Genomic DNA, 25578 nt, shown 5'->3' on the forward strand with positions numbered 1-25578 from the left:
AAGACGCGCACGTTCATTTTCAGAGCTCCAAGACCTTCCTATAAGAAGTTAGCCAAAAAGTAGCTTCGAAAAACGCTTAGGTTAAGTTTCAGAGTTGCTTCTAATGTACCAATGCTGGACTTAGACATAATTTCACTCTCACAACATTATGGCTGGTTGGAGACAGTCCGAACCACAAGTACCGGTTCCATGGTTCTGGCCGTATACTGGGGGGACGGGGACGACTCCCATTAACCCCTGACTATACCGGGGATACGCTTATCACAATGCCTTTCTGGTCTGTGCTGAAGCAGGGCATTCTGGCAGCCAAGTGGCTTGACCTTTATTAGTGAGCCTGGTTACCCCCTCTCGGAACCACAGACTTAGAAATCGCCAGCTCATATACAGTGCATAAAATATATTTATATATATATACCCTTATACACCATTTTCATAAAAAATATCACAAAATTCTTCTAAGTCCCTCGGGAAGAGTGAAAGACGCGCACGTTCATTTTTAGAGCTCCTAGACCTTCCTATAAGAAGTTAGCCAAAAAGTAGCTTCGAAAAACGCTTAGGTTAAGTTTCAGAGTTGCTTCTAATGTACCAAAGCTGGACTTAGACATAATTTCACTCTCACAACATTATGGCTGGTTGGAGACAGTCCGAACCACAAGTACCGGGTCCATGGTTCTGGGCGTATACTGGGGGGGACGGGGACGACTCCCATTAACCCCTGACTATACCGGGGATACGCTTATCACAATGCCTTTCTGGTCTGTGCTGAAGCAGGGCATTCTGGCAGCCAAGTGGCTTGACCTTTATTAGTGAGCCTGCTTACCCCCTCTCGGAACCACAGACTTAGAAATCGCCAGCTCATATACAGTGCATAAAATATATTTATATATATATACCCTTATACACCATTTTAATAAAAAATATCACAAAATTCTTCTAAGTCCCTCGGGAAGAGTGAAAGACGCGCACGTTCATTTTCAGAGCTCCTAGACCTTCCTATAAGAAGTTAGCCAAAAAGTAGCTTCGAAAAACGCTTAGGTTAAGTTTCAGAGTTGCTTCTAATGTACCAAAGCTGGACTTAGACATAATTTCACTCTCACAACATTATGGCTGGTTGGAGACAGTCCGAACCACAAGTACCGGGTCCATGGTTCTGGGCGTATACTGGGGGGACGGGGACGACTCCCATTAACCCCTGACTATACCGGGGATACGCTTATCACAATGCCTTTCTGGTCTGTGCTGAAGCAGGGCATTCTGGCAGCCAAGTGGCTTGACCTTTATTAGTGAGCCTGGTTACCCCCTCTCGGAACCACAGACTTAGAAATCGCCAGCTCATATACAGTGCATAAAATATATTTATATATATATACCCTTATACACCATTTTAATAAAAAATATCACAAAATTCTTCTAAGTCCCTCGGGAAGAGTGAAAGACGCGCACGTTCATTTTGAGAGCTCCTAGACCTTCCTATAAGAAGTTAGCCAAAAAGTAGCTTCGAAAAACGCTTAGGTTGAGTTTCAGAGTTGCTTCTAATGTACCAAAGCTGGACTTAGACATAATTTCACTCTCACAACATTATGGCTGGTTGGAGACAGTCCGAACCACAAGTACCGAGTCCATGGTTCTGGGCGTATACTGGGGGGGACGGGGACGACTCCCATTAACCCCTGACTATACCGGGGATACGCTTATCACAATGCCTTTCTGGTCTGTGCTGAAGCAGGGCATTCTGGCAGCCAAGTGGCTTGACCTTTATTAGTGAGCCTGCTTACCCCCTCTCGGAACCACAGACTTAGAAATCGCCAGCTCATATACAGTGCATAAAATATATTTATATATATACCCTTATACACCATTTTAATAAAAAATATCACAAAATTCTTCTAAGTCCCTCGGGAAGAGTGAAAGACGCGCACGTTCATTTTCAGAGCTCCTAGACCTTCCTATAAGAAGTTAGCCAAAAAGTAGCTTCGAAAAACGCTTAGGTTGAGTTTCAGAGTTGCTTCTAATGTACCAAAGCTGGACTTAGACATAATTTCACTCTCACAACATTATGGCTGGTTGGAGACAGTCCGAACCACAAGTACCGAGTCCATGGTTCTGGGCGTATACTGGGGGGGACGGGGACGACTCCCATTAACCCCTGACTATACCGGGGATACGCTTATCACAATGCCTTTCTGGTCTGTGCTGAAGCAGGGCATTCTGGCAGCCAAGTGGCTTGACCTTTATTAGTGAGCCTGCTTACCCCCTCTCGGAACCACAGACTTAGATATCGCCAGCTCATATACAGTGCATAAAATATATTTATATATATACCCTTATACACCATTTTAATAAAAAATATCACAAAATTCTTCTAAGTCCCTCGGGAAGAGTGAAAGACGCGCACGTTCATTTTCAGAGCTCCTAGACCTTCCTATAAGAAGTTAGCCAAAAAGTAGCTTCGAAAAACGCTTAGGTTAAGTTTCAGAGTTGCTTCTAATGTACCAAAGCTGGACTTAGACATAATTTCACTCTCACAACATTATGGCTGGTTGGAGACAGTCCGAACCACAAGTACCGGGTCCATGGTTCTTGCCGTATACTGGGGGGACGGGGACGACTCTCATTAACCCCTGACTATACCGGGGATACGCTTATCACAATGCCTTTCTGGTCTGTGCTGAAGCAGGGCATTCTGGCAGCCAAGTGGCTTGACCTTTATTAGTGAGCCTGGTTACCCCCTCTCGGAACCACAGACTTAGAAATCGCCAGCTCATATACAGTGCATAAAATATATTTATATATATACCCTTATACACCATTTTAATAAAAAATATCACAAAATTCTTCTAAGTCCCTCGGGAAGAGTGAAAGACGCGCACGTTCATTTTCAGAGCTCCTAGACCTTCCTATAAGAAGTTAGCCAAAAAGTAGCTTCGAAAAACGCTTAGGTTAAGTTTCAGAGTTGCTTCTAATGTACCAAAGCTGGACTTAGACATAATTTCACTCTCACAACATTATGGCTGGTTGGAGACAGTCCGAACCACAAGTACCGGGTCCATGGTTCTGGCCGTATACTGGGGGGACGGGGACGACTCTCATTAACCCCTGACTATACCGGGGATACGCTTATCACAATGCCTTTCTGGTCTGTGCTGAAGCAGGGCATTCTGGCAGCCAAGTGGCTTGACCTTTATTAGTGAGCCTGCTTACCCCCTCTCGGAACCACAGACTTAGAAATCGCCAGCTCATATACAGTGCATAAAATATATTTATATATATACCCTTATACACCATTTTAATAAAAAATATCACAAAATTCTTCTAAGTCCCTCGGGAAGAGTGAAAGACGCGCACGTTCATTTTCAGAGCTCCTAGACCTTCCTATAAGAAGTTAGCCAAAAAGTAGCTTCGAAAAACGCTTAGGTTGAGTTTCAGAGTTGCTTCTAATGTACCAAAGCTGGACTTAGACATAATTTCACTCTCACAACATTATGGCTGGTTGGAGACAGTCCGAACCACAAGTACCGAGTCCATGGTTCTGGGCGTATACTGGGGGGGACGGGGACGACTCCCATTAACCCCTGACTATACCGGGGATACGCTTATCACAATGCCTTTCTGGTCTGTGCTGAAGCAGGGCATTCTGGCAGCCAAGTGGCTTGACCTTTATTAGTGAGCCTGCTTACCCCCTCTCGGAACCACAGACTTAGATATCGCCAGCTCATATACAGTGCATAAAATATATTTATATATATACCCTTATACACCATTTTAATAAAAAATATCACAAAATTCTTCTAAGTCCCTCGGGAAGAGTGAAAGACGCGCACGTTCATTTTCAGAGCTCCTAGACCTTCCTATAAGAAGTTAGCCAAAAAGTAGCTTCGAAAAACGCTTAGGTTAAGTTTCAGAGTTGCTTCTAATGTACCAAAGCTGGACTTAGACATAATTTCACTCTCACAACATTATGGCTGGTTGGAGACAGTCCGAACCACAAGTACCGGGTCCATGGTTCTTGCCGTATACTGGGGGGACGGGGACGACTCTCATTAACCCCTGACTATACCGGGGATACGCTTATCACAATGCCTTTCTGGTCTGTGCTGAAGCAGGGCATTCTGGCAGCCAAGTGGCTTGACCTTTATTAGTGAGCCTGGTTACCCCCTCTCGGAACCACAGACTTAGAAATCGCCAGCTCATATACAGTGCATAAAATATATTTATATATATACCCTTATACACCATTTTAATAAAAAATATCACAAAATTCTTCTAAGTCCCTCGGGAAGAGTGAAAGACGCGCACGTTCATTTTCAGAGCTCCTAGACCTTCCTATAAGAAGTTAGCCAAAAAGTAGCTTCGAAAAACGCTTAGGTTAAGTTTCAGAGTTGCTTCTAATGTACCAAAGCTGGACTTAGACATAATTTCACTCTCACAACATTATGGCTGGTTGGAGACAGTCCGAACCACAAGTACCGGGTCCATGGTTCTGGGCGTATACTGGGGGGACGGGGACGACTCCCATAAACCCCTGACTATTCCGGGGATACGCTTATCACAATGCCTTTCTGGTCTGTGCTGAAGCAGGGCATTCTGGCAGCCAAGTGGCTTGACCTTTATTAGTGAGCCTGGTTACCCCCTCTCGAAACCACAGACTTAGAAATCGCCAGCTCATATACAGTGCATAAAATATATTTATATATATACCCTTATACACCATTTTAATAAAAAATATCACAAAATTCTTCTAAGTCCCTCGGGAAGAGTGAAAGACGCGCACGTTCATTTTCAGAGCTCCAAGACCTTCCTATAAGAAGTTAGCCAAAAAGTAGCTTCGAAAAACGCTTAGGTTAAGTTTCAGAGTTGCTTCTAATGTACCAATGCTGGACTTAGACATAATTTCACTCTCACAACATTATGGCTGGTTGGAGACAGTCCGAACCACAAGTACCGGGTCCATGGTTCTGGGCGTATACTGGGGGGACGGGGACGACTCCCATTAACCCCTGACTATACCGGGGATACGCTTATCACAATGCCTTTCTGGTCTGTGCTGAAGCAGGGCATTCTGGCAGCCAAGTGGCTTGACCTTTATTAGTGAGCCTGGTTACCCCCTCTCGGAACCACAGACTTAGAAATCGCCAGCTCATATACAGTGCATAAAATATATTTATATATATACCCTTATACACCATTTTAATAAAAAATATCACAAAATTCTTCTAAGTCAATCGGGAAGAGTGAAAGACGCGCACGTTCATTTTCAGAGCTCCTAGACCTTCCTATAAGAAGTTAGCCAAAAAGTAGCTTCGAAAAACGCTTAGGTTAAGTTTCAGAGTTGCTTCTAATGTACCAAAGCTGGACTTAGACATAATTTCACTCTCACAACATTATGGCTGGTTGGAGACAGTCCGAACCACAAGTACCGGGTCCATGGTTCTGGGCGTATACTGGGGGGAAGGGGACGACTCCCATAAACCCCTGACTATTCCGGGGATACGCTTATCACAATGCCTTTCTGGTCTGTGCTGAAGCAGGGCATTCTGGCAGCCAAGTGGCTTGACCTTTATTAGTGAGCCTGGTTACCCCCTCTCGAAACCACAGACTTAGAAATCGCCAGCTCATATACAGTGCATAAAATATATTTATATATATACCCTTATACACCATTTTAATAAAAAATATCACAAAATTCTTCTAAGTCCCTCGGGAAGAGTGAAAGACGCGCACGTTCATTTTCAGAGCTCCAAGACCTTCCTATAAGAAGTTAGCCAAAAAGTAGCTTCGAAAAACGCTTAGGTTAAGTTTCAGAGTTGCTTCTAATGTACCAAAGCTGGACTTAGACATAATTTCACTCTCACAACATTATGGCTGGTTGGAGACAGTCCGAACCACAAGTACCGGGTCCATGGTTCTGGGCGTATACTGGGGGGACGGGGACGACTCCCATTAACCCCTGACTATACCGGGGATACGCTTATCACAATGCCTTTCTGGTCTGTGCTGAAGCAGGGCATTCTGGCAGCCAAGTGGCTTGACCTTTATTAGTGAGCCTGGTTACCCCCTCTCGGAACCACAGACTTAGAAATCGCCAGCTCATATACAGTGCATAAAATATATTTATATATATACCCTTATACACCATTTTAATAAAAAATATCACAAAATTCTTCTAAGTCAATCGGGAAGAGTGAAAGACGCGCACGTTCATTTTCAGAGCTCCTAGACCTTCCTATAAGAAGTTAGCCAAAAAGTAGCTTCGAAAAACGCTTAGGTTAAGTTTCAGAGTTGCTTCTAATGTACCAAAGCTGGACTTAGACATAATTTCACTCTCACAACATTATGGCTGGTTGGAGACAGTCCGAACCACAAGTACCGGGTCCATGGTTCTTGCCGTATACTGGGGGGACGGGGACGACTCTCATTAACCCCTTACTATACCGGGGATACGCTTATCACAATGCCTTTCTGGTCTGTGCTGAAGCAGGGCATTCTGGCAGCCAAGTGGCTTGACCTTTATTAGTGAGCCTGGTTACCCCCTCTCGGAACCACAGACTTAGAAATCGCCAGCTCATATACAGTGCATAAAATATATTTATATATATACCCTTATACACCATTTTAATAAAAAATATCACAAAATTCTTCTAAGTCCCTCGGGAAGAGTGAAAGACGCGCACGTTCATTTTTAGAGCTCCTAGACCTTCCTATAAGAAGTTAGCCAAAAAGTAGCTTCGAAAAACGCTTAGGTTAAGTTTCAGAGTTGCTTCTAATGTACCAAAGCTGGACTTAGACATAATTTCACTCTCACAACATTATGGCTGGTTGGAGACAGTCCGAACCACAAGTACCGGGTCCATGGTTCTGGCCGTATACTGGGGGGACGGGGACGACTCTCATTAACCCCTGACTATACCGGGGATACGCTTATCACAATGCCTTTCTGGTCTGTGCTGAAGCAGGGCATTCTGGCAGCCAAGTGGCTTGACCTTTATTAGTGAGCCTGGTTACCCCCTCTCGGAACCACAGACTTAGAAATCGCCAGCTCATATACAGTGCATAAAATATATTTATATATATACCCTTATACACCATTTTAATAAAAAATATCACAAAATTCTTCTAAGTCCCTCGGGAAGAGTGAAAGACGCGCACGTTCATTTTGAGAGCTCCTAGACCTTCCTATAAGAAGTTAGCCAAAAAGTAGCTTCGAAAAACGCTTAGGTTGAGTTTCAGAGTTGCTTCTAATGTACCAAAGCTGGACTTAGACATAATTTCACTCTCACAACATTATGGCTGGTTGGAGACAGTCCGAACCACAAGTACCGAGTCCATGGTTCTGGGCGTATACTGGGGGGGACGGGGACGACTCCCATTAACCCCTGACTATACCGGGGATACGCTTATCACAATGCCTTTCTGGTCTGTGCTGAAGCAGGGCATTCTGGCAGCCAAGTGGCTTGACCTTTATTAGTGAGCCTGCTTACCCCCTCTCGGAACCACAGACTTAGAAATCGCCAGCTCATATACAGTGCATAAAATATATTTATATATATACCCTTATACACCATTTTAATAAAAAATATCACAAAATTCTTCTAAGTCCCTCGGGAAGAGTGAAAGACGCGCACGTTCATTTTGAGAGCTCCTAGACCTTCCTATAAGAAGTTAGCCAAAAAGTAGCTTCGAAAAACGCTTAGGTTAAGTTTCAGAGTTGCTTCTAATGTACCAAAGCTGGACTTAGACATAATTTCACTCTCACAACATTATGGCTGGTTGGAGACAGTCCGAACCACAAGTACCGGGTCCATGGTTCTTGCCGTATACTGGGGGGACGGGGACGACTCTCATTAACCCCTGACTATACCGGGGATACGCTTATCACAATGCCTTTCTGGTCTGTGCTGAAGCAGGGCATTCTGGCAGCCAAGTGGCTTGACCTTTATTAGTGAGCCTGGTTACCCCCTCTCGGAACCACAGACTTAGAAATCGCCAGCTCATATACAGTGCATAAAATATATTTATATATATACCATTATACACCATTTTAATAAAAAATATCACAAAATTCTTCTAAGTCCCTCGGGAAGAGTGAAAGACGCGCACGTTCATTTTTAGAGCTCCTAGACCTTCCTATAAGAAGTTAGCCAAAAAGTAGCTTCGAAAAACGCTTAGGTTAAGTTTCAGAGTTGCTTCTAATGTACCAATGCTGGACTTAGACATAATTTCACTCTCACAACATTATGGCTGGTTGGAGACAGTCCGAACCACAAGTACCGGGTCCATGGTTCTGGCCGTATACTGGGGGGACGGGGACGACTCCCATTAACCCCTGACTATACCGGGGATACGCTTATCACAATGCCTTTCTGGTCTGTGCTGAAGCAGGGCATTCTGGCAGCCAAGTGGCTTGACCTTTATTAGTGAGCCTGGTTACCCCCTCTCGGAACCACAGACTTAGAAATCGCCAGCTCATATACAGTGCATAAAATATATTTATATATATATACCCTTATACACCATTTTAATAAAAAATATCACAAAATTCTTCTAAGTCCCTCGAGAAGAGTGAAAGACGCGCACGTTCATTTTCAGAGCTCCTAGACCTTCCTATAAGAAGTTAGCCAAAAAGTAGCTTCGAAAAACGCTTAGGTTAAGTTTCAGAGTTGCTTCTAATGTACCAAAGCTGGACTTAGACATAATTTCACTCTCACAACATTATGGCTGGTTGGAGACAGTCCGAACCACAAGTACCGGGTCCATGGTTCTGGGCGTATACTGGGGGGACGGGGACGACTCCCATTAACCCCTGACTATACCGGGGATACGCTTATCACAATGCCTTTCTGGTCTGTGCTGAAGCAGGGCATTCTGGCAGCCAAGTGGCTTGACCTTTATTAGTGAGCCTGGTTACCCCCTCTCGGAACCACAGACTTAGAAATCGCCAGCTCATATACAGTGCATAAAATATATTTATATATATACCCTTATACACCATTTTAATAAAAAATATCACAAAATTCTTCTAAGTCAATCGGGAAGAGTGAAAGACGCGCACGTTCATTTTCAGAGCTCCTAGACCTTCCTATAAGAAGTTAGCCAAAAAGTAGCTTCGAAAAACGCTTAGGTTAAGTTTCAGAGTTGCTTCTAATGTACCAAAGCTGGACTTAGACATAATTTCACTCTCACAACATTATGGCTGGTTGGAGACAGTCCGAACCACAAGTACCGGGTCCATGGTTCTGGCCGTATACTGGGGGGACGGGGACGACTCTCATTAACCCCTGACTATACCGGGGATACGCTTATCACAATGCCTTTCTGGTCTGTGCTGAAGCAGGGCATTCTGGCAGCCAAGTGGCTTGACCTTTATTAGTGAGCCTGCTTACCCCCTCTCGGAACCACAGACTTAGAAATCGCCAGCTCATATACAGTGCATAAAATATATTTATATATATACCCTTATACACCATTTTAATAAAAAATATCACAAAATTCTTCTAAGTCCCTCGGGAAGAGTGAAAGACGCGCACGTTCATTTTGAGAGCTCCTAGACCTTCCTATAAGAAGTTAGCCAAAAAGTAGCTTCGAAAAACGCTTAGGTTGAGTTTCAGAGTTGCTTCTAATGTACCAAAGCTGGACTTAGACATAATTTCACTCTCACAACATTATGGCTGGTTGGAGACAGTCCGAACCACAAGTACCGAGTCCATGGTTCTGGGCGTATACTGGGGGGGACGGGGACGACTCCCATTAACCCCTGACTATACCGGGGATACGCTTATCACAATGCCTTTCTGGTCTGTGCTGAAGCAGGGCATTCTGGCAGCCAAGTGGCTTGACCTTTATTAGTGAGCCTGCTTACCCCCTCTCGGAACCACAGACTTAGAAATCGCCAGCTCATATACAGTGCATAAAATATATTTATATATATACCCTTATACACCATTTTAATAAAAAATATCACAAAATTCTTCTAAGTCCCTCGGGAAGAGTGAAAGACGCGCACGTTCATTTTGAGAGCTCCTAGACCTTCCTATAAGAAGTTAGCCAAAAAGTAGCTTCGAAAAACGCTTAGGTTAAGTTTCAGAGTTGCTTCTAATGTACCAAAGCTGGACTTAGACATAATTTCACTCTCACAACATTATGGCTGGTTGGAGACAGTCCGAACCACAAGTACCGGGTCCATGGTTCTTGCCGTATACTGGGGGGACGGGGACGACTCTCATTAACCCCTGACTATACCGGGGATACGCTTATCACAATGCCTTTCTGGTCTGTGCTGAAGCAGGGCATTCTGGCAGCCAAGTGGCTTGACCTTTATTAGTGAGCCTGGTTACCCCCTCTCGGAACCACAGACTTAGAAATCGCCAGCTCATATACAGTGCATAAAATATATTTATATATATACCATTATACACCATTTTAATAAAAAATATCACAAAATTCTTCTAAGTCCCTCGGGAAGAGTGAAAGACGCGCACGTTCATTTTTAGAGCTCCTAGACCTTCCTATAAGAAGTTAGCCAAAAAGTAGCTTCGAAAAACGCTTAGGTTAAGTTTCAGAGTTGCTTCTAATGTACCAATGCTGGACTTAGACATAATTTCACTCTCACAACATTATGGCTGGTTGGAGACAGTCCGAACCACAAGTACCGGGTCCATGGTTCTGGCCGTATACTGGGGGGACGGGGACGACTCCCATTAACCCCTGACTATACCGGGGATACGCTTATCACAATGCCTTTCTGGTCTGTGCTGAAGCAGGGCATTCTGGCAGCCAAGTGGCTTGACCTTTATTAGTGAGCCTGGTTACCCCCTCTCGGAACCACAGACTTAGAAATCGCCAGCTCATATACAGTGCATAAAATATATTTATATATATATACCCTTATACACCATTTTAATAAAAAATATCACAAAATTCTTCTAAGTCCCTCGAGAAGAGTGAAAGACGCGCACGTTCATTTTCAGAGCTCCTAGACCTTCCTATAAGAAGTTAGCCAAAAAGTAGCTTCGAAAAACGCTTAGGTTAAGTTTCAGAGTTGCTTCTAATGTACCAAAGCTGGACTTAGACATAATTTCACTCTCACAACATTATGGCTGGTTGGAGACAGTCCGAACCACAAGTACCGGGTCCATGGTTCTGGGCGTATACTGGGGGGACGGGGACGACTCCCATTAACCCCTGACTATACCGGGGATACGCTTATCACAATGCCTTTCTGGTCTGTGCTGAAGCAGGGCATTCTGGCAGCCAAGTGGCTTGACCTTTATTAGTGAGCCTGGTTACCCCCTCTCGGAACCACAGACTTAGAAATCGCCAGCTCATATACAGTGCATAAAATATATTTATATATATACCCTTATACACCATTTTAATAAAAAATATCACAAAATTCTTCTAAGTCAATCGGGAAGAGTGAAAGACGCGCACGTTCATTTTCAGAGCTCCTAGACCTTCCTATAAGAAGTTAGCCAAAAAGTAGCTTCGAAAAACGCTTAGGTTAAGTTTCAGAGTTGCTTCTAATGTACCAAAGCTGGACTTAGACATAATTTCACTCTCACAACATTATGGCTGGTTGGAGACAGTCCGAACCACAAGTACCGGGTCCATGGTTCTGGCCGTATACTGGGGGGACGGGGACGACTCTCATTAACCCCTGACTATACCGGGGATACGCTTATCACAATGCCTTTCTGGTCTGTGCTGAAGCAGGGCATTCTGGCAGCCAAGTGGCTTGACCTTTATTAGTGAGCCTGCTTACCCCCTCTCGGAACCACAGACTTAGAAATCGCCAGCTCATATACAGTGCATAAAATATATTTATATATATACCCTTATACACCATTTTAATAAAAAATATCACAAAATTCTTCTAAGTCCCTCGGGAAGAGTGAAAGACGCGCACGTTCATTTTGAGAGCTCCTAGACCTTCCTATAAGAAGTTAGCCAAAAAGTAGCTTCGAAAAACGCTTAGGTTGAGTTTCAGAGTTGCTTCTAATGTACCAAAGCTGGACTTAGACATAATTTCACTCTCACAACATTATGGCTGGTTGGAGACAGTCCGAACCACAAGTACCGGGTCCATGGTTCTGGCCGTATACTGGGGGGACGGGGACGACTCTCATTAACCCCTGACTATACCGGGGATACGCTTATCACAATGCCTTTCTGGTCTGTGCTGAAGCAGGGCATTCTGGCAGCCAAGTGGCTTGACCTTTATTAGTGAGCCTGGTTACCCCCTCTCGGAACCACAGACTTAGAAATCGCCAGCTCATATACAGTGCATAAAATATATTTATATATATACCCTTATACACCATTTTAATAAAAAATATCACAAAATTCTTCTAAGTCCCTCGGGAAGAGTGAAAGACGCGCACGTTCATTTTGAGAGCTCCTAGACCTTCCTATAAGAAGTTAGCCAAAAAGTAGCTTCGAAAAACGCTTAGGTTGAGTTTCAGAGTTGCTTCTAATGTACCAAAGCTGGACTTAGACATAATTTCACTCTCACAACATTATGGCTGGTTGGAGACAGTCCGAACCACAAGTACCGAGTCCATGGTTCTGGGCGTATACTGGGGGGGACGGGGACGACTCCCATTAACCCCTGACTATACCGGGGATACGCTTATCACAATGCCTTTCTGGTCTGTGCTGAAGCAGGGCATTCTGGCAGCCAAGTGGCTTGACCTTTATTAGTGAGCCTGCTTACCCCCTCTCGGAACCACAGACTTAGAAATCGCCAGCTCATATACAGTGCATAAAATATATTTATATATATACCCTTATACACCATTTTAATAAAAAATATCACAAAATTCTTCTAAGTCCCTCGGGAAGAGTGAAAGACGCGCACGTTCATTTTGAGAGCTCCTAGACCTTCCTATAAGAAGTTAGCCAAAAAGTAGCTTCGAAAAACGCTTAGGTTAAGTTTCAGAGTTGCTTCTAATGTACCAAAGCTGGACTTAGACATAATTTCACTCTCACAACATTATGGCTGGTTGGAGACAGTCCGAACCACAAGTACCGGGTCCATGGTTCTTGCCGTATACTGGGGGGACGGGGACGACTCTCATTAACCCCTGACTATACCGGGGATACGCTTATCACAATGCCTTTCTGGTCTGTGCTGAAGCAGGGCATTCTGGCAGCCAAGTGGCTTGACCTTTATTAGTGAGCCTGGTTACCCCCTCTCGGAACCACAGACTTAGAAATCGCCAGCTCATATACAGTGCATAAAATATATTTATATATATACCCTTATACACCATTTTAATAAAAAATATCACAAAATTCTTCTAAGTCCCTCGGGAAGAGTGAAAGACGCGCACGTTCATTTTTAGAGCTCCTAGACCTTCCTATAAGAAGTTAGCCAAAAAGTAGCTTCGAAAAACGCTTAGGTTAAGTTTCAGAGTTGCTTCTAATGTACCAATGCTGGACTTAGACATAATTTCACTCTCACAACATTATGGCTGGTTGGAGACAGTCCGAACCACAAGTACCGGGTCCATGGTTCTGGCCGTATACTGGGGGGACGGGGACGACTCCCATTAACCCCTGACTATACCGGGGATACGCTTATCACAATGCCTTTCTGGTCTGTGCTGAAGCAGGGCATTCTGGCAGCCAAGTGGCTTGACCTTTATTAGTGAGCCTGGTTACCCCCTCTCGGAACCACAGACTTAGAAATCGCCAGCTCATATACAGTGCATAAAATATATTTATATATATATACCCTTATACACCATTTTAATAAAAAATATCACAAAATTCTTCTAAGTCCCTCGAGAAGAGTGAAAGACGCGCACGTTCATTTTCAGAGCTCCTAGACCTTCCTATAAGAAGTTAGCCAAAAAGTAGCTTCGAAAAACGCTTAGGTTAAGTTTCAGAGTTGCTTCTAATGTACCAAAGCTGGACTTAGACATAATTTCACTCTCACAACATTATGGCTGGTTGGAGACAGTCCGAACCACAAGTACCGGGTCCATGGTTCTGGGCGTATACTGGGGGGACGGGGACGACTCCCATTAACCCCTGACTATACCGGGGATACGCTTATCACAATGCCTTTCTGGTCTGTGCTGAAGCAGGGCATTCTGGCAGCCAAGTGGCTTGACCTTTATTAGTGAGCCTGGTTACCCCCTCTCGGAACCACAGACTTAGAAATCGCCAGCTCATATACAGTGCATAAAATATATTTATATATATACCCTTATACACCATTTTAATAAAAAATATCACAAAATTCTTCTAAGTCAATCGGGAAGAGTGAAAGACGCGCACGTTCATTTTCAGAGCTCCTAGACCTTCCTATAAGAAGTTAGCCAAAAAGTAGCTTCGAAAAACGCTTAGGTTAAGTTTCAGAGTTGCTTCTAATGTACCAAAGCTGGACTTAGACATAATTTCACTCTCACAACATTATGGCTGGTTGGAGACAGTCCGAACCACAAGTACCGGGTCCATGGTTCTGGCCGTATACTGGGGGGACGGGGACGACTCTCATTAACCCCTGACTATACCGGGGATACGCTTATCACAATGCCTTTCTGGTCTGTGCTGAAGCAGGGCATTCTGGCAGCCAAGTGGCTTGACCTTTATTAGTGAGCCTGCTTACCCCCTCTCGGAACCACAGACTTAGAAATCGCCAGCTCATATACAGTGCATAAAATATATTTATATATATACCCTTATACACCATTTTAATAAAAAATATCACAAAATTCTTCTAAGTCGCTCGGTAAGAGTGAAAGACGCGCACGTTCATTTTCAGAGCTCCTAGACCTTCCTATAAGAAGTTAGCCAAAAAGTAGCTTCGAAAAACGCTTAGGTTAAGTTTCAGAGTTGCTTCTAATGTACCAAAGCTGGACTTAGACATAATTTCACTCTCACAACATTATGGCTGGTTGGAGACAGTCCGAACCACAAGTACCGGGTCCATGGTTCTTGCCGTATACTGGGGGGACGGGGACGACTCTCATTAACCCCTGACTATACCGGGGATACGCTTATCACAATGCCTTTCTGGTCTGTGCTGAAGCAGGGCATTCTGGCAGCCAAGTTGCTTGACCTTTATTAGTGAGCCTGGTTACCCCCTCTCGGAACCACAGACTTAGAAATCGCCAGCTCATATACAGTGCATAAAATATATTTATATATATACCCTTATACAACATTTTAATAAAAAATATCACAAAATTCTTCTAAGTCCCTCGGGAAGAGTGAAAGACGCGCACGTTCATTTTGAGAGCTCCTAGACCTTCCTATAAGAAGTTAGCCAAAAAGTAGCTTCGAAAAACGCTTAGGTTGAGTTTCAGAGTTGCTTCTAATGTACCAAAGCTGGACTTAGACATAATTTCACTCTCACAACATTATGGCTGGTTGGAGACAGTCCGAACCACAAGTACCGGGTCCATGGTTCTGGCCGTATACTGGGGGGACGGGGACGACTCTCATTAACCCCTGACTATACCGGGGATACGCTTATCACAATGCCTTTCTGGTCTGTGCTGAAGCAGGGCATTCTGGCAGCCAAGTGGCTTGACCTTTATTAGTGAGCCTGCTTACCCCCTCTCGGAACCACAGACTTAGAAATCGCCAGCTCATATACAGTGCATAAAATATATTTATATATATACCCTTATACACCATTTTAATAAAAAATATCACAAAATTCTTCTAAGTCGCTCGGGAAGAGTGAAAGACGCGCACGTTCATTTTCAGAGCTCCTAGACCTTCCTATAAGAAGTTAGCCAAAAAGTAGCTTCGAAAAACGCTTAGGTTAAGTTTCAGAGTTGCTTCTAATGTACCAAAGCTGGACTTAGACATAATTTCACTCTCACAACATTATGGCTGGTTGGAGACAGTCCGAACCACAAGTACCGGGTCCATGGTTCTTGCCGTATACTGGGGGGACGGGGACGACTCTCATTAACCCCTGACTATACCGGGGATACGCTTATCACAATGCCTTTCTGGTCTGTGCTGAAGCAGGGCATTCTGGCAGCCAAGTTGCTTGACCTTTATTAGTGAGCCTGGTTACCCCCTCTCGGAACCACAGACTTAGAAATCGCCAGCTCATATACAGTGCATAAAATATATTTATATATATACCCTTATACAACATTTTAATAAAAAATATCACAAAATTCTTCTAAGTCCCTCGGGAAGAGTGAAAGACGCGCACGTTCATTTTGAGAGCTCCTAGACCTTCCTATAAGAAGTTAGCCAAAAAGTAGCTTCGAAAAACGCTTAGGTTGAGTTTCAGAGTTGCTTCTAATGTACCAAAGCTGGACTTAGACATAATTTCACTCTCACAACATTATGGCTGGTTGGAGACAGTCCGAACCACAAGTACCGGGACCATGGTTCTTGCCGTATACTGGGGGGACGGGGACGACTCTCATTAACCCCTGACTATACCGGGGATACGCTTATCACAATGCCTTTCTGGTCTGTGCTGAAGCAGGGCATTCTGGCAGCCAAGTGGCTTGACCTTTATTAGTGAGCCTGGTTACCCCCTCTCGGAACCACAGACTTAGAAATCGCCAGCTCATATACAGTGCATAAAATATATTTATATATATACCCTTATACACCATTTTAATAAAAAATATCACAAAATTCTTCTAAGTCCCTCAGGAAGAGTGAAAGACGCGCACGTTCATTTTCAGAGCTCCTAGACCTTCCTATAAGAAGTTAGCCAAAAAGTAGCTTCGAAAAACGCTTAGGTTAAGTTTCAGAGTTGCTTCTAATGTACCAAAGCTGGACTTAGACATAATTTCACTCTCACAACATTATGGCTGGTTGGAGACAGTCCGAACCACAAGTACCGGGTCCATGGTTCTTGCCGTATACTGGGGGGACGGGGACGACTCTCATTAACCCCTGACTATACCGGGGATACGCTTATCACAATGCCTTTCTGGTCTGTGCTGAAGCAGGGCATTCTGGCAGCCAAGTGGCTTGACCTTTATTAGTGAGCCTGCTTACCCCCTCTCGGAACCACAGAATTAGAAATCGCCAGCTCATGTACAGTGCATAAAATATATTTATATATATACCCTTATACACCATTTTAATAAAAAATATCACAAAATTCTTCTAAGTCCCTCGGGAAGAGTGAAAGACGCGCACGTTCATTTTAAGAGCTCCTAGACCTTCCTATAAGAAGTTAGCCAAAAAGTAGCTTCGAAAAACGCTTAGGTTAAGTTTCAGAGTTGCTTCTAATGTACCAAAGCTGGACTTAGACATAATTTCACTCTCACAACATTATGGCTGGTTGGAGACAGTCCGAACCACAAGTACCGGGTCCATGGTTCTGGGCGTATACTGGGGGGGACGGGGACGACTCCCATTAACCCCTGACTATACCGGGGATACGCTTATCACAATGCCTTTCTGGTCTGTGCTGAAGCAGGGCATTCTGGCAGCCAAGTGGCTTGACCTTTATTAGTGAGCCTGGTTACCCCCTCTCGGAACCACAGACTTAGAAATCGCCAGCTCATATACAGTGCATAAAATATATTTATATATATACCCTTATACACCATTTTAATAAAAAATATCACAAAATTCTTCTAAGTCCCTCGGGAAGAGTGAAAGACGCGCACGTTCATTTTGAGAGCTCCTAGACCTTCCTATAAGAAGTTAGCCAAAAAGTAGCTTCGAAAAACGCTTAGGTTGAGTTTCAGAGTTGCTTCTAATGTACCAAAGCTGGACTTAGACATAATTTCACTCTCACAACATTATGGCTGGTTGGAGACAGTCCGAACCACAAGTACCGGGTCCATGGTTCTGGCCGTATACTGGGGGGACGGGGACGACTCTCATTAACCCCTGACTATACCGGGGATACGCTTATCACAATGCCTTTCTGGTCTGTGCTGAAGCAGGGCATTCTGGCAGCCAAGTGGCTTGACCTTTATTAGTGAGCCTGGTTACCCCCTCTCGGAACCACAGACTTAGAAATCGCCAGCTCATATACAGTGCATAAAATATATTTATATATATACCCTTATACACCATTTTAATAAAAAATATCACAAAATTCTTCTAAGTCCCTCGGGAAGAGTGAAAGACGCGCACGTTCATTTTGAGAGCTCCTAGACCTTCCTATAAGAAGTTAGCCAAAAAGTAGCTTCGAAAAACGCTTAGGTTGAGTTTCAGAGTTGCTTCTAATGTACCAAAGCTGGACTTAGACATAATTTCACTCTCACAACATTATGGCTGGTTGGAGACAGTCCGAACCACAAGTACCGAGTCCATGGTTCTGGGCGTATACTGGGGGGGACGGGGACGACTCCCATTAACCCCTGACTATACCGGGGATACGCTTATCACAATGCCTTTCTGGTCTGTGCTGAAGCAGGGCATTCTGGCAGCCAAGTGGCTTGACCTTTATTAGTGAGCCTGCTTACCCCCTCTCGGAACCACAGACTTAGAAATCGCCAGCTCATATACAGTGCATAAAATATATTTATATATATACCCTTATACACCATTTTAATAAAAAATATCACAAAATTCTTCTAAGTCCCTCGGGAAGAGTGAAAGACGCGCACGTTCATTTTGAGAGCTCCTAGACCTTCCTATAAGAAGTTAGCCAAAAAGTAGCTTCGAAAAACGCTTAGGTTAAGTTTCAGAGTTGCTTCTAATGTACCAAAGCTGGACTTAGACATAATTTCACTCTCACAACATTATGGCTGGTTGGAGACAGTCCGAACCACAAGTACCGGGTCCATGGTTCTTGCCGTATACTGGGGGGACGGGGACGACTCTCATTAACCCCTGACTATACCGGGGATACGCTTATCACAATGCCTTTCTGGTCTGTGCTGAAGCAGGGCATTCTGGCAGCCAAGTGGCTTGACCTTTATTAGTGAGCCTGGTTACCCCCTCTCGGAACCACAGACTTAGAAATCGCCAGCTCATATACAGTGCATAAAATATATTTATATATATACCCTTATACACCATTTTAATAAAAAATATCACAAAATTCTTCTAAGTCCCTCGGGAAGAGTGAAAGACGCGCACGTTCATTTTTAGAGCTCCTAGACCTTCCTATAAGAAGTTAGCCAAAAAGTAGCTTCGAAAAACGCTTAGGTTAAGTTTCAGAGTTGCTTCTAATGTACCAATGCTGGACTTAGACATAATTTCACTCTCACAACATTATGGCTGGTTGGAGACAGTCCGAACCACAAGTACCGGGTCCATGGTTCTGGCCGTATACTGGGGGGACGGGGACGACTCCCATTAACCCCTGACTATACCGGGGATACGCTTATCACAATGCCTTTCTGGTCTGTGCTGAAGCAGGGCATTCTGGCAGCCAAGTGGCTTGACCTTTATTAGTGAGCCTGGTTACCCCCTCTCGGAACCACAGACTTAGAAATCGCCAGCTCATATACAGTGCATAAAATATATTTATATATATATACCCTTATACACCATTTTAATAAAAAATATCACAAAATTCTTCTAAGTCCCTCGAGAAGAGTGAAAGACGCGCACGTTCATTTTCAGAGCTCCTAGACCTTCCTATAAGAAGTTAGCCAAAAAGTAGCTTCGAAAAACGCTTAGGTTAAGTTTCAGAGTTGCTTCTAATGTACCAAAGCTGGACTTAGACATAATTTCACTCTCACAACATTATGGCTGGTTGGAGACAGTCCGAACCACAAGTACCGGGTCCATGGTTCTGGGCGTATACTGGGGGGACGGGGACGACTCCCATTAACCCCTGACTATACCGGGGATACGCTTATCACAATGCCTTTCTGGTCTGTGCTGAAGCAGGGCATTCTGGCAGCCAAGTGGCTTGACCTTTATTAGTGAGCCTGGTTACCCCCTCTCGGAACCACAGACTTAGAAATCGCCAGCTCATATACAGTGCATAAAATATATTTATATATATACCCTTATACACCATTTTAATAAAAAATATCACAAAATTCTTCTAAGTCAATCGGGAAGAGTGAAAGACGCGCACGTTCATTTTCAGAGCTCCTAGACCTTCCTATAAGAAGTTAGCCAAAAAGTAGCTTCGAAAAACGCTTAGGTTAAGTTTCAGAGTTGCTTCTAATGTACCAAAGCTGGACTTAGACATAATTTCACTCTCACAACATTATGGCTGGTTGGAGACAGTCCGAACCACAAGTACCGGGTCCATGGTTCTGGCCGTATACTGGGGGGACGGGGACGACTCTCATTAACCCCTGACTATACCGGGGATACGCTTATCACAATGCCTTTCTGGTCTGTGCTGAAGCAGGGCATTCTGGCAGCCAAGTGGCTTGACCTTTATTAGTGAGCCTGCTTACCCCCTCTCGGAACCACAGACTTAGAAATCGCCAGCTCATATACAGTGCATAAAATATATTTATATATATACCCTTATACACCATTTTAATAAAAAATATCACAAAATTCTTCTAAGTCGCTCGGGAAGAGTGAAAGACGCGCACGTTCATTTTCAGAGCTCCTAGACCTTCCTATAAGAAGTTAGCCAAAAAGTAGCTTCGAAAAACGCTTAGGTTAAGTTTCAGAGTTGCTTCTAATGTACCAAAGCTGGACTTAGACATAATTTCACTCTCACAACATTATGGCTGGTTGGAGACAGTCCGAACCACAAGTACCGGGTCCATGGTTCTTGCCGTATACTGGGGGGACGGGGACGACTCTCATTAACCCCTGACTATACCGGGGATACGCTTATCACAATGCCTTTCTGGTCTGTGCTGAAGCAGGGCATTCTGGCAGCCAAGTTGCTTGACCTTTATTAGTGAGCCTGGTTACCCCCTCTCGGAACCACAGACTTAGAAATCGCCAGCTCATATACAGTGCATAAAATATATTTATATATATACCCTTATACAACATTTTAATAAAAAATATCACAAAATTCTTCTAAGTCCCTCGGGAAGAGTGAAAGACGCGCACGTTCATTTTGAGAGCTCCTAGACCTTCCTATAAGAAGTTAGCCAAAAAGTAGCTTCGAAAAACGCTTAGGTTGAGTTTCAGAGTTGCTTCTAATGTACCAAAGCTGGACTTAGACATAATTTCACTCTCACAACATTATGGCTGGTTGGAGACAGTCCGAACCACAAGTACCGGGTCCATGGTTCTGGCCGTATACTGGGGGGACGGGGACGACTCTCATTAACCCCTGACTATACCGGGGATACGCTTATCACAATGCCTTTCTGGTCTGTGCTGAAGCAGGGCATTCTGGCAGCCAAGTGGCTTGACCTTTATTAGTGAGCCTGCTTACCCCCTCTCGGAACCACAGACTTAGAAATCGCCAGCTCATATACAGTGCATAAAATATATTTATATATATACCCTTATACACCATTTTAATAAAAAATATCACAAAATTCTTCTAAGTCGCTCGGGAAGAGTGAAAGACGCGCACGTTCATTTTCAGAGCTCCTAGACCTTCCTATAAGAAGTTAGCCAAAAAGTAGCTTCGAAAAACGCTTAGGTTAAGTTTCAGAGTTGCTTCTAATGTACCAAAGCTGGACTTAGACATAATTTCACTCTCACAACATTATGGCTGGTTGGAGACAGTCCGAACCACAAGTACCGGGTCCATGGTTCTTGCCGTATACTGGGGGGACGGGGACGACTCTCATTAACCCCTGACTATACCGGGGATACGCTTATCACAATGCCTTTCTGGTCTGTGCTGAAGCAGGGCATTCTGGCAGCCAAGTTGCTTGACCTTTATTAGTGAGCCTGGTTACCCCCTCTCGGAACCACAGACTTAGAAATCGCCAGCTCATATACAGTGCATAAAATATATTTATATATATACCCTTATACAACATTTTAATAAAAAATATCACAAAATTCTTCTAAGTCCCTCGGGAAGAGTGAAAGACGCGCACGTTCATTTTGAGAGCTCCTAGACCTTCCTATAAGAAGTTAGCCAAAAAGTAGCTTCGAAAAACGCTTAGGTTGAGTTTCAGAGTTGCTTCTAATGTACCAAAGCTGGACTTAGACATAATTTCACTCTCACAACATTATGGCTGGTTGGAGACAGTCCGAACCACAAGTACCGGGACCATGGTTCTTGCCGTATACTGGGGGGACGGGGACGACTCTCATTAACCCCTGACTATACCGGGGATACGCTTATCACAATGCCTTTCTGGTCTGTGCTGAAGCAGGGCATTCTGGCAGCCAAGTGGCTTGACCTTTATTAGTGAGCCTGGTTACCCCCTCTCGGAACCACAGACTTAGAAATCGCCAGCTCATATACAGTGCATAAAATATATTTATATATATACCCTTATACACCATTTTAATAAAAAATATCACAAAATTCTTCTAAGTCCCTCAGGAAGAGTGAAAGACGCGCACGTTCATTTTCAGAGCTCCTAGACCTTCCTATAAGAAGTTAGCCAAAAAGTAGCTTCGAAAAACGCTTAGGTTAAGTTTCAGAGTTGCTTCTAATGTACCAAAGCTGGACTTAGACATAATTTCACTCTCACAACATTATGGCTGGTTGGAGACAGTCCGAACCACAAGTACCGGGTCCATGGTTCTTGCCGTATACTGGGGGGACGGGGACGACTCTCATTAACCCCTGACTATACCGGGGATACGCTTATCACAATGCCTTTCTGGTCTGTGCTGAAGCAGGGCATTCTGGCAGCCAAGTGGCTTGACCTTTATTAGTGAGCCTGCTTACCCCCTCTCGGAACCACAGAATTAGAAATCGCCAGCTCATGTACAGTGCATAAAATATATTTATATATATACCCTTATACACCATTTTAATAAAAAATATCACAAAATTCTTCTAAGTCCCTCGGGAAGAGTGAAAGACGCGCACGTTCATTTTAAGAGCTCCTAGACCTTCCTATAAGAAGTTAGCCAAAAAGTAGCTTCGAAAAACGCTTAGGTTAAGTTTCAGAGTTGCTTCTAATGTACCAAAGCTGGACTTAGACATAATTTCACTCTCACAACATTATGGCTGGTTGGAGACAGTCCGAACCACAAGTACCGGGTCCATGGTTCTGGGCGTATACTGGGGGGGACGGGGACGACTCCCATTAACCCCTGACTATACCGGGGATACGCTTATCACAATGCCTTTCTGGTCTGTGCTGAAGCAGGGCATTCTGGCAGCCAAGTGGCTTGACCTTTATTAGTGAGCCTGGTTACCCCCTCTCGGAACCACAGACTTAGAAATCGCCAGCTCATATACAGTGCATAAAATATATTTATATATATACCCTTATACACCATTTTAATAAAAAATATCACAAAATTCTTCTAAGTCCCTCGGGAAGAGTGAAAGACGCGCACGTTCATTTTTAGAGCTCCTAGACCTTCCTATAAGAAGTTAGCCAAAAAGTAGCTTCGAAAAACGCTTAGGTTAAGTTTCAGAGTTGCTTCTAATTTACCAAAGCTGGACTTAGACATAATTTCACTCTCACAACATTATGGCTGGTTGGAGACAGTCCGAACCACAAGTACCGGGTCCATGGTTCTGGGCGTATACTGGGGGGACGGGGACGACTCCCATTAACCCCTGACTATACCGGGGATACGCTTATCACAATGCCTTTCTGGTCTGTGCTGAAGCAGGGCATTCTGGCAGCCAAGTGGCTTGACCTTTATTAGTGAGCCTGGTTACCCCCTCTCGGATCCACAGACTTAGAAATCGCCAGCTCATATACAGTGCATAAAATATATTTATATATATACCCTTATACACCATTTTAATAAAAAATATCACAAAATTCTTCTAAGTCCCTCGGGAAGAGTGAAAGACGCGCACGTTCATTTTCAGAGCTCCTAGACCTTCCTATAAGAAGTTAGTCAAAAAGTAGCTTCGAAAAACGCTTAGTTTAAGTTTCAGAGTTGCTTCTAATGTACCAAAGCTGGACTTAGACATAATTTCACTCTCACAACATTATGGCTGGTTGGAGACAGTCCGAACCACAAGTACCGGGTCCATGGTTCTGGGCGTATACTGGGGGGACGGGGACGACTCCCATTAACCCCTGACTATACCGGGGATACGCTTATCACAATGCCTTTCTGGTCTGTGCTGAAGCAGGGCATTCTGGCAGCCAAGTGGCTTGACCTTTATTAGTGAGCCTGGTTACCCCCTCTCGGAACCACAGACTTTGAAATCGCCAGCTCATATACAGTGCATAAAATATATTTATATATATATACCCTTATACACCATTTTCATAAAAAATATCACAAAATTCTTCTAAGTCCCTCGGGAAGAGTGAAAGACGCGCACGTTCATTTTCAGAGCTAATAGACCTTCCTATAAGAAGTTAGCCAAAAAGTAGCTTCGAAAAACGCTTAGGTTAAGTTTCAGAGTTGCTTCTAATGTACCAAAGCTGGACTTAGACATAATTTCACTCTCACAACATTATGGCTGGTTGGAGACAGTCCGAACCACAAGTACCGGGTCCATGGTTCTTGCCGTATACTGGGGGGACGGGGACGACTCTCATTAACCCCTGACTATACCGGGGATACGCTTATCACAATGCCTTTCTGGTCTGTGCTGAAGCAGGGCATTCTGGCAGCCAAGTGGCTTGACTTTTATTAGTGAGCCTGGTTACCCCCTCTCGGAACCACAGACTTAGAAATCGCCAGCTCATATACAGTGCATAAAATATATTTATATATATACCCTTATACACCATTTTAATAAAAAATATCACAAAATTCTTCTAAGTCCCTCGGGAAGAGTGAAAGACGCGCACGTTCATTTTCAGAGCTCCAAGACCTTCCTATAAGAAGTTAGCCAAAAAGTAGCTTCGAAAAACGCTTAGGTTAAGTTTCAGAGTTGCTTCTAATGTACCAATGCTGGACTTAGACATAATTTCACTCTCACAACATTATGGCTGGTTGGAGACAGTCCGAACCACAAGTACCGGGTCCATGGTTCTGGCAGTATACTGGGGGGACGGGGACGACTCCCATTAACCCCTGACTATACCGGGGATACGCTTATCACAATGCCTTTCTGGTCTGTGCTGAAGCAGGGCATTCTGGCAGCCAAGTGGCTTGACCTTTATTAGTGAGCCTGGTTACCCCCTCTCGGAACCACAGACTTAGAAATCGCCAGCTCATATACAGTGCATAAAATATATTTATATATATATACCCTTATACACCATTTTCATAAAAAATATCACAAAATTCTTCTAAGTCCCTCGGGAAGAGTGAAAGACGCGCACGTTCATTTTTAGAGCTCCTAGACCTTCCTATAAGAAGTTAGCCAAAAAGTAGCTTCGAAAAACGCTTAGGTTAAGTTTCAGAGTTGCTTCTACTGTACCAAAGCTGGACTTAGACATAATTTCACTCTCACAACATTATGGCTGGTTGGAGACAGTCCGAACCACAAGTACCGGGTCCATGGTTCTGGGCGTATACTGGGGGGACGGGGGGGACTCCCATTAACCCCTGACTATACCGGGGATACGCTTATCACAATGCCTTTCTGGTCTGTGCTGAAGCAGGGCATTCTGGCAGCCAAGTGGCTTGACCTTTATTAGTGAGCCTGGTTACCCCCTCTCGGAACCACAGACTTAGAAATCGCCA

The sequence above is a fragment of the Ascaphus truei genome, chromosome 1 (genome assembly GCF_040206685.1).
Source record: "Ascaphus truei isolate aAscTru1 chromosome 1, aAscTru1.hap1, whole genome shotgun sequence".
NCBI classification, from domain to species: Eukaryota; Metazoa; Chordata; class Amphibia; order Anura; family Ascaphidae; genus Ascaphus; species Ascaphus truei.